General features: G+C 42.1%; 1 pseudogene across 1 annotated transcript; it reads left to right on the top strand.

Moving 5' to 3' along the window:
* The first annotated feature begins 3,341 nt into the window (after positions 1 to 3,341).
* On the top strand, positions 3,342 to 8,557 carry LOC306657965 (olfactory receptor 1E16-like; annotated as a pseudogene). Its single transcript has 2 exons — positions 3,342 to 3,648; positions 7,680 to 8,557. The product of its transcript is annotated as an olfactory receptor 1E16-like (transcript).
* The last annotated feature ends 1,918 nt before the right edge of the window (positions 8,558 to 10,475 follow it).

The following is a 10,475-nucleotide window of genomic DNA, read 5'->3' as shown; positions in this document are numbered from 1 at the left end:
TGAACAAAGTGGTACACTACACATGAATGTTCTGCTTGCTTTGTTTTTGTCTTATTTATAAATGAAATTATCATCCAACTTTCTTGTCAAAACTATACCAACTATCAGTCAGTGAACACTGTCAGCAAATTCTCTGTTGAGTCAGATAGCAGTGAAACATTTACTAAGAGCCTGATCTTGTCCATGGTGGCTCTATGGCAACTGTCAGCTGGCTACAGATACAAGAGTCCTGCCGAAATTGAAGCATGCAGAGGCACTTGATGTGTGGAATCCACAAATGACAGAGGTGCATTTGAAGACCATTTTAAAGCACATGTCACACATCCTCTGTACCCATGAAGATAATGAGTACACAAGCACTCTTCAGAAAGTCTGCTGATTGACTTCTGCTGGCACCCCATGTAGGTTGCAGGGCCAGGGCCACTGAGGGCCTCTGAAATCCCAGAGGGCTACAGGGTATGGTGCACCACTGGCTGGCCCATCCCACTCAGATCCTTTTCCCTCACACAAGCTATGCCTGGAGCTTTTGTTCCTCTCCTCAATGATGCTCCTCCCACTGGGTACAGAGCAGAACATGATTAGTATGACCTCAAAATGCTGGGATTAAAAATGGGGAAGAAGCCACACTCAATTCCCAACCTGGGAAAGAGTCCAGGTGACAGAAGAGGAAGACCATAAGGCTGACATTGGTTATTATCAGAGTGAATGAGAGCTGAGGAACGACAAGAAGAGTGCCTGGGAGGAGGACAGAGCACCTGATATCAGTCTTTCCAAGGAAGGGCCCTAGGAAGGAGGCAGCATGTGCAGAAAGAGGCTCAGAGGTGGGTTCAGGAAATCTCTGCCTCAGGGCTTCTAACCTCAGGACGGCCAGCTCTGGCTCAGTACAGAAAGACACCCTGCAGAAAGTTGTCAGCAGCCACAGATCTACTCACTGCATGAACATAAATAACAACCCAGCCAGGACAAATATCTCCATGAATGATCATAAGCTGGGGAGATGAAGGCCCACCACAGGTTTAGAGTACTCACACATGAGAGGCAGCCAAGAAATTCAAACCTCTAACATCTTAAGAGCCCAAAATAAACCACACAAGAAGTTCTACAAGGGATAGGTGAGAAAGGAAATACTAACTGAACGACAAAATCTAGGGCACACAGGGAACTGGAGGAAAAACACCCACCATAGTCTCATGAAGAAGTAACACAAAAGGGATGGTGGTGCTCACCAGTAGACCACCAAGGATCAACTGCAAAGAATACAGACTGGGGGGAGGCCACAGCACACAGAGAAGACTAAGCACTGCTTGGAAAAGGGCCACACACCCAGGGGACCCAGCACTAATGGGTGAAGGGTGCTCACCCACAGGAACCAAAAGACACTGAGCATGCTGAATGATAGATGCTCACCCAGAGGACAAGATGGAATTCAGGACAAGAGCATATGTGGGTAGTTAATAGAGGGTTCAACTTTGTGTCAGAAAACAAGTGAAGATGTCCACTAAAAATGTGGATAAAAACTAGAACATGCTACAGAGATGTGGTCAGTGCCATTTAACCAAGTCACGTCCCTGTTTATATGCCTCAATACACTTTACCTTCAATATGCTTCATATATGCAGTAGCATTCTAAGTAGAAATCTGATCAACCCTCTCCTGATTAGTGCTTCAGAGGACTGGCATTGCTCCTAAGATAACATTCCTTTTGCGGGCACAAATGTTGCTTTATTATCTGACCTGCATCTACCTCCACTTTCTCACCTGTCTCCACAGTGACTCTTGTAATCCACTCTGCAACAATGCTGAACTTAATAGAATTGCATACTCGCTGTTCCTCCTATCACTTTGTCCATCTGCTCCCTCTTCATCTAGCTTACCTATACTTACTTTCAGGCATTATATGACACTTGCTAAGCTGAAACTTCCTTTGTCCACATACTAGGTGAGTCCTCAGAAGTTTCTACAGTATCTATTCTCATGTAATACCACTCATGTCCTGACTAGAGATTGATAGCTGACTCCTCAATAGGTTGTGGACTTCAAGCAGGAAAGCTCATATCAACATCACATCTACAGCAGGGCAGGACCTGGTAAATGGTACCTGATGTGGCCAATGTTTCATCAATATTTTGTTGGCTCATCCTTCAGGATGAGACATATCCCTTCGACTTTAAGGAAGTCAATTCCCCTTAAGTAGAATAACTGCTACTTTCATCCTCCCAGAATACAAAATCTAGACATTACCACAGCACATTTTGTCACTGCATTACCAACTTCTCAGATGTAGCCTTTTTATTCATGGAAAATATTAGGGTACATCAGATGCCCTGCCCTTTTCAGCAATACTGATGCCAATGAAACATTCTTATGCTTTAATACACAGGATGCCATCAAATCAATGTGATTAAAATAAATGAGAACATTATGTAAATTACTGTAAAAGAGGACAGAAACAGTTTTTAAAACTCTCCCTTGAGTCCCTTCTCAGATATCTATATCATATGTGAGAGCTAATTTTATGTGGTCAATTTTGCTAGGTCCTGAGGCCAAGTTTTCATTGACTTTTACATTGCCATGAAGGTATTTTGTAATGTGATTAACATTTAAATCAGTAGACTTTAACAAAAGCAGATTACCCTCTATTTATGATGAGCCTTGTATCACCAGTTCAAAAACCTCAGAGGAAAGACAGACTTTATTCTCCTGATCAAGAGTTCATCCCTGTGCAAGCTGTATCTATGTTTAAAGGCCAATCACAATTTGATAGATCAATGCACATCAAAATGGATGAAAGGGCCTTACCAACGGGAGACATATTCCCTCCTGAACACCCACAGCAACTTCCCCATGGACTTGGTGGTACTAGCATGGGGTTAGGAGCAGGAGGGCAGCCTATTCATGCCAATCACCTGAACAAAAACCTTGGAATGGGAAACAGGGCCAGCAGGCATGGAGGGCCCTTTGGTGGTTGTATGGAAAACATGTGGCTATTTGGATCTGGGATGAATACGGCCCGGTAAGTGAAATCCTAAATAGTGCACTGAAGACAGGAGGGAATCACTGCAAAGCAGGGAGGAGGGAGAGGTGGAGGCAGCATCCCTGGGATGGAGAGGGACACTGACTGCATTGAGGGTGCTGGCATGTAGCCCATGGGCATATGCCTGGGCCATGGCATGGATTGAGTGGGCTCTGAGATCGAGTGCATGGGCTCCGTAGAGTGAATGGGTTCCAGCATCAAGTGTATGGGCCCAGTGAGCCTTGACCACTTGGCCCCTAGCATCGAGCAATGGGACAGATCACAGAGTGTGCTGGCTCTGGTGTTGAGCAGAGGGGCAGGTGCCAACATGGCTTTTGGCCTGCAGTGCATGGCTGTGCCCACTGACCATATGGGCCAAACAACTGAGCACATGGGCCTGAGCATGGAGTGCATGATGCCCGTTGGTATGGGGGCCAGTCTGGAGTGCATGGGCCTGGAGTGCATGGGAGCCAAGAGTCTTGAGCACATGGACCTGGAGAGAATGGGCAGCAATATCCTGGGGCACATGGGTTTAACAATGGGCCTAGCCCTAAGCACTGGCATTGAGTGCATGGATCTGCTCATGGGGGATGGCAGTGGTGCCAGCTTTGACCACACCATTAAGATGGAACATGGTAACTTTGGAGGAAATTTCACAGGTTCCTTTGGCAGAGCTGGAGGCCATGCTCCTGGGGTGGCCAGAAAGGCCTATCAGATACTTGTGAGAAATCTCCCATTTGATTTTACATGGAATGTGCTGAAGGACAAATTCAAGGGCTAGGAATATAGATCAGTTGGTAGAGTGCTTGCCTCTCAAGCAGAAGATCCTGTCTATCCCCAGCATTCCAAAAAAAAAAAAAAAAAAAAAAAAAGAACAATAAAACAAAGAAAAAATAGACAAATTCAACCAATGTGGCCCCATGCTCTATGACAATATCAAATGGAAAACAAAACAGGATGTCCAAGGGGTGTACTGTGGTTAAGTTGGAGTCGCCAGAGGTTGCTTAAAGAGCCTGTAGGATGATGAATGGCGTAAAGTTCAGTGGTAAAGAGACTGATGTTCAAATCCATAGAAATGCTTAAGCAGTTGCCTTTTTAAAACATCAAAACTAGACCTCTGGATTTCTATTTTTTCTTGTTAACCATTCTAATTTGTTGGCTGCATATATAAAGATCTTTAAAAAATTCAATTGCTTTTGGGGTAATGTGAATTACTTTTTTAATGACTGGGGTTCCATTTGACTGAATTGAGATTGCAATGTGCACACTTATTTTTTTGTAGTTGTGGCATCTTGTTGACATAGAATATGACTTTGATAACAAATACCAGGTTCCTGAAAATAAAAACTTGGTCCCCAAAGAACACTCCTCCCCTGAAGAAGAATGTTCTGTATTCAAAAGGTTAATCCATTCTTTCCTGGTCTACAGTCTGCTGTCTTTCACTGCAGATTGTGAACTTAGAAATATTCAACATCGTATGAACTAGGCTCTTAAATAAATTTGCACACACAATCATACACACACAGATCACAATTCTAGTTGGCTCTAATAAACCCCAGTATGTCAAAAAGCTGTTAAAAGAAAGCAGAGAAGGAGCTTTAACAGATGTGGGAAGCTCATTTTGCTAAGATGAAATGAATGAGTACAACTGCTGGTAACTTCACCCTGCTGTTGGCGTCCAACACTGCCACATTAACAATATGTGCCCTTGAATACTAGGTGTTAGTATTACAGTAGAAAAAAAACATGTAGATCATGCACCTGGTGTCACAATTTTGAATTCCTGGTGAGTGAGTGGAATGATTTCATGGATAACCACTACATACAGGGACCACAAAGCCCAGAGATCACCTGCTGATGTTGTCACTGAAGACCTAGCTGTTAAATCTATAGTTCTCAAACTGATTTGTACATAAGAATCACCTAGGGAAGTATTGTTTCTAAAATTTAATAAACATGCAATTCACCTGGAGATTCTGTTGAACACCTAATCTTGTTCTGTAGCTCAACTTCAGAATTTTAAATGAACACCAAGGTGATGTCAGTACTGTTGTCACTGAATTGCACTTGAGTTGCAAACACACACATTGTCATTAAAAATACAGGTTAGTGAGCCCCTTCAGATAAATTTAATCATAATCTGTGACAGGAGGACTATGTAAAGCTTTTTAAAATTCCATAGATGTATGTAAACTAAAGAATTTTCGTGAATCATTGTAGCACTGAACCCTTATTCATAAGAATATTTTTATGTGCAAATGATACAATCATTGCAAGTACACTGCACAATGTTATAGTAATGAACATTATTATTAATAAATCATGAAAATATTGAATTGCTTAAGCCATGTGAGAAAATCTTGGAAGGAAAAAAGATGGAAAAGAGGAAACTTAACAAGCCTGAATTATTCTGCAGAACATTGTACAACCTGGGAATTCAAGACAATCACATTCAAATGACGACAAGAACTCATTCACTCCCCTACTAACTCACCCAGGGTGGTTAATTATGACTCCAGGACACTGATCCTGTATCCTGTTTATTCATTAGAGGTCCAGGAAGTAACGGCCTCTGTAGTCTTCAACTAACGGCACCATACCTTCTCATTCTTCCCCTTCAACTCAAAAGAGCCCAAGGAGCTCTGCATCCCAGAGGATGCTGGAGGAATTCATCAGAGACAAATTATCCCAGAGTCCTGGAGTGGTGACTTATGACAACCTCTGTTCATACCTGTTCCCCCATCCTTTGCGGGAGGGTGAAGATGATGAGCTGTTCAGGACAGATGCATTCTTATTCCCTGTGTAGGGAAGAAGCAGGAGTTCTGTGTGGCTGCAGCCTACATTTCAGGAGGAAGGATGAAGGAAGATGGCTTCAGAGACAGCAAGATAATCAGGAATGACACTGTGAATGTCCCAAATGCCTTAGGAGTTTAAGAATTTAGGCTTTATCCTTTGGAACACAGGTAACCATCAGTGAATTTCAGTAGAATGCCACCATGTAACTCTTGTTTCAGGAACATTGCAAGGATGGAAGAACCTGTTACTACTCCCCATCTTGCTGTCCACAGTTCCTAAGAGAGAAAGAAATGCGTTTAACAAGCATCAGACTCCTACGATTAAAACACATGCAGATACGAAGAAATCATAAAAATAAGAAAAAATAAACTTCTGAGACCAAGTACAATAAATCCTTCCTCACATAGGGTTGAAAAATTAATTGACTTTGCACTACATTTGGCTCATTTTCTATGGAACTCCTTAAGAGCATCCAGCACAATCTTTATCCCTTCCTCCATCTATGTCATGCCACTTCCTAAAGCCAAGATATTTGTTTCTTGGCATTTGATTGGGAAGCCAAATTTGGCATATATAATTCACTTTCTCAATATCCACTCCTCATTGGCCATCATGAGCTGGAGGATCTTCACATAATGGCACATTGCAAATTTGCTTCCTTGGAACCTGCATCCTTATTGGTGTTGCCTCTATTGGGTTTTGTAGTTTTCATTAATGTTTGTTAATGGACTTGAAAATACGAAGTACCACCCAAACTGTTCCCAGGATTTCAGATGCCACCTTCTCTATTCCAGTTGTGCAGAGTAACAAAGTTTCCCCTTGCTGATCAATAGCAACTACCCCATGCACAGGAGCAACTCTGCTGTTTGCACATTAGCTTGCACATGAATCAGAAAGTGATCAAATAATAGTGTAAAGGATTTTTATGTCCCTAGGCAGAAGAGCATGTCCCTTAAGTACTACACACTTCTGGTGTACTATTCTAGTTTTCTCAGCCTCTTATTTCAATCCATGTTGCAATGATCACAACCGACTTTAGTGGCTACAACTTGAAAGCACTGCATATCTGCTCCATCTGCACCTTGGCTTTTGTTTTGGGACATCTCAGCCTCCACAGAATAGGATGTCACAGGTAATCTCCTCATCACTCATACAAACATTAAGATTGAGGATCCATTTTCTCTGAACTTTTGTACAGAATGGAAGTGTGGATTAAAATTTAAAAATCTGAATATGGAAGTTCAATTTTTCCATCACCATTTATTAAAGAGACCATTACACTAACTTTCTACCAGTACAATGAAATTTCTAGTATAGTCAACTTATAAACAGGTTCATTTAAGCTAACAGTGACGGGTTCAGATGCCAAATGGCTGCCATGGCCAGACCAGCCCTTGTATTATCCCCTCATATTGCAGAATAGGGATGGCAGAGCAAATGGAGAGGAAGGAGTGCATCTCCAACTGGAATGGAGAGTTCCACAGTCCTTTTCAAAGTCACCCACGATGACCTGAGGACTTCCACAAGGTCCTGCCATTAAACTACAGCAACTCTGAATACTGCAATCCTGAGTCTAGGCCTTTACATATGAACCCTTGTCAGGAGGGGATTAGTCAACATTAAACCAATAGTAAATTAGGCATAGGAAAAGACAAGCAACAATATCTAATCATAAAATAGAACTATTAAAACAACATATTGTAATAAAATTGTCTTAGACATCTATCTCTCTTTTTCCCTGTCTCCCTAAATATTATTGTACTATATTCATTTTTCTTCTCTTGTCATTGGAGATACATAATAATGGGAAAAATCCAAACTTTCATCTCATAATTCTTCCTCCTGGGCCTGACCATCCAGTCAGAACCCTAAAACCTGTTCTATGCCTTATTCCTGACCATGTAGCTTGCCACATCATAAGGGGAACTCTTCATCATCGCCCTTGTTCATCTACACTCCCATCTCCACACACCCATGTATTAGTTTCTCAACATCTTTGTCTATCTCTAACCTCTGGTTCTCCTCTTTCACAATGCCCAAATTGCTACAGAACATGCAGAATCAATTTCCATCCATCCCCTATGCAGGTTGCCTGACCCAAATTTACTTCTTTCTATTTTTTGGAGGCCTTGGGAACTTAACCTCATGGCCAGGGCCTATGACCAGTATGGGCCATCTGCTTTCCTCTGCACTCCTCCACCATCATAAGTCCCAAACTCTGTCTCTCTCTGGTGGCGCTGTCCTGGGTGCTGACCACATTCTGTTCCTTGTTGCACACTCTGCTAATTCCCAGATAGTCCTTCTGGGCAGACAATGTGATCCCACACTTTTTCTGTGAACTATCTGCCCTTGTGAAGGTTGCCTGCTCTGACGCTCACGTTAATGTGTGGGTGATATTTATTATAGGAGGACTGTTGTCATCCCATTCTTACTCATTCTTGTGTCCTACACAAGGATTGTATCCTCCATTCTCAAGGTCCCTTCTGCTTGAGGTATCTGTAAGGTCTTCTCCACCTGTGGTTCTCACCTCTCTTGGTGGTGCTGTTCTATGGGACAATCATTGGTCGGTACTTATACCCATCAGCTAATAATTCAACTGCAAAAGATACTGTTGTGTCTCTGAAGTACACAGTCATGGCTCCCATGTTGAACCTCTTCATCTACAGCCTGAGAAACAGACATACAGCAGGATCCCTAGGAAGAGACCTTTGTAGGAAGAAAATTCCCTTGTGTGAGAAGGGCTTTTAACATGATTTTCACATTACTATTGGAATATTTGCCCACACTTTTCCCTCACGATGGAAACTTCGGTTGAAGTAGCATACTACATAATTGTTCAACAGGCAAAAGAAAGATTTGGCTGAGTAATGAACTAGGGAAAGTGGTCTTGGGGACCTGGCTTTGCCCTCCTCTTTGTCTTTCCCAGGTTATGCTGGAGAAGCCTATGTGAAAGCTACATTTTATGTGTTCTCCAGTTCTTACATGATTAAATTATTCCTAGGCCTTTCAATTTTTTCTCAAATCTGTTTTGACTATGATGTCATTTTAAAATAGTTCTCCATAATCTCAGATTGATACTCAATAACTGCCCAGTATCTCAATCTCCCAGCAAACACCTAGAGTCTCCTACATAATATTCCTACACAATTTGTCATCATTCTCTCTCCTAACTTTCCTATACACCTTATTTATTTTCATGTTTACATTGCCTTTTATTTCCTGTCCTATCAACAGTTTTCTAACTCCTTGTACAATCCTGTTAGTAAACAATTTTGTGCTCACCTATAATTAACTAATCCACAGTCTCTAGAATTTATTGACCCAGAATGGGTTGAAAAGTTAGAGCCTATAGGAAAATTTTAGTTTTTTAGGTTGCCCTTCTTCTTTTATTTTGATTTTGCAGAAGCTTCTCCTGTGTTTTATTATACCCCATGAAAATTCAAAGGAAGTAGAGAAAACATTATAATTTATTTGAAGACTAAAATCTATCATCAACTTTCCATGCCACCCAATGGGTCAGTTGTTAAGGCTGTGCAAGATCAGAGACTGAAGATTCTTTTAATTTTTTTCCCACTTCCAAATGAAGGTTAGCAACCATCCTTTTTTAAAAGTGTAGCACCCCCATGGCATGCATGGTTTCTTGCCTTGGTCCACTCATTTCCTTAGTTGTCCCCTCTAAGTGATGATATTCAAATCCATTCCTTTCATATAGTCTCCTGACCTCACTACTTTATCTGAATGCCATATCTTTCTCCAGAGCTCTCAGCTCTCCTTTTTTAAGCTTTAATTCTATATTTATATTTTATTTTTAAAATTTGTTCTTTTTAGGTATATGTGACAGTAGAGTATATTTTGACATAGTATACATACATGGAGTATACCTTATTCTAATTCGGATCCCTTTCTTGTGGTTGTACATGACATGGAGTGTCACTGATGGTGAACATGGGAAATTTATGTCCAGTTGATTCCTCTGTCTTTCCTATTTCTATTCCTTTTCCCTTCCCTTCATTCTACTTTGTCTAATCCACTGAACTTCTATTCTCCCCTGCCCCACTTTTGTGTATTAGCATCCACATATCAGAAAGAGCATTTGATTTCTGGTTTCTCAGGACTGGCTTATTTTACTTAGCATGATAATCTCCATATCCATTCATTTACTGGCAAATGTCTTGCTCTTTTGTAGCTGAGTAATATACCATTATGTATACATCTCATTTTCTTTATCCATTTATCTGTTGAAGGATATGGAGGTTATTTTCATTTGCCCACGGGACATTTCCATTTAAGAATGTGGACAGCCCCTCGCTGGAGCAGTCAACTCGGACAACTGGGAGCATCGTAGAGGAGGCAGTTCAACACAGTGCTGGGACTACGGCGGCTGCACAGAGGAGGAGCGGCGCGGCGAGCTGTTTGGACTCAGAGCGACTGCTTCTGAACACCGGGGCCTGCCCTGAGGAGGAGGAGGAGGAGGAGGAGGAGTGTGGCCACTTGGATTCAGAGTGACTGCACCAGAGCTACAGGCGGTTGCCAGAGGAGGAGCTGTGTGGCGAGCTGTTTGGACTCAGAGCGACTGCTACTGAACACCAGGGCCTGCCCGGAGGAATCGGAGGAGGAGGAGGAGGAGCGCATCGGGTTGTTTGGTCTCGCAGTGACTGCATTAGAG

Source organism: Sciurus vulgaris (genome assembly GCF_902686455.1).
Source record: "Sciurus vulgaris genome assembly, chromosome: 3".
In the NCBI taxonomy this organism is placed as follows: domain Eukaryota; kingdom Metazoa; phylum Chordata; class Mammalia; order Rodentia; family Sciuridae; genus Sciurus; species Sciurus vulgaris.
Note: the sequence above shows the minus strand (reverse complement) of the source record. Positions and strands in the feature narration are given on the sequence as shown.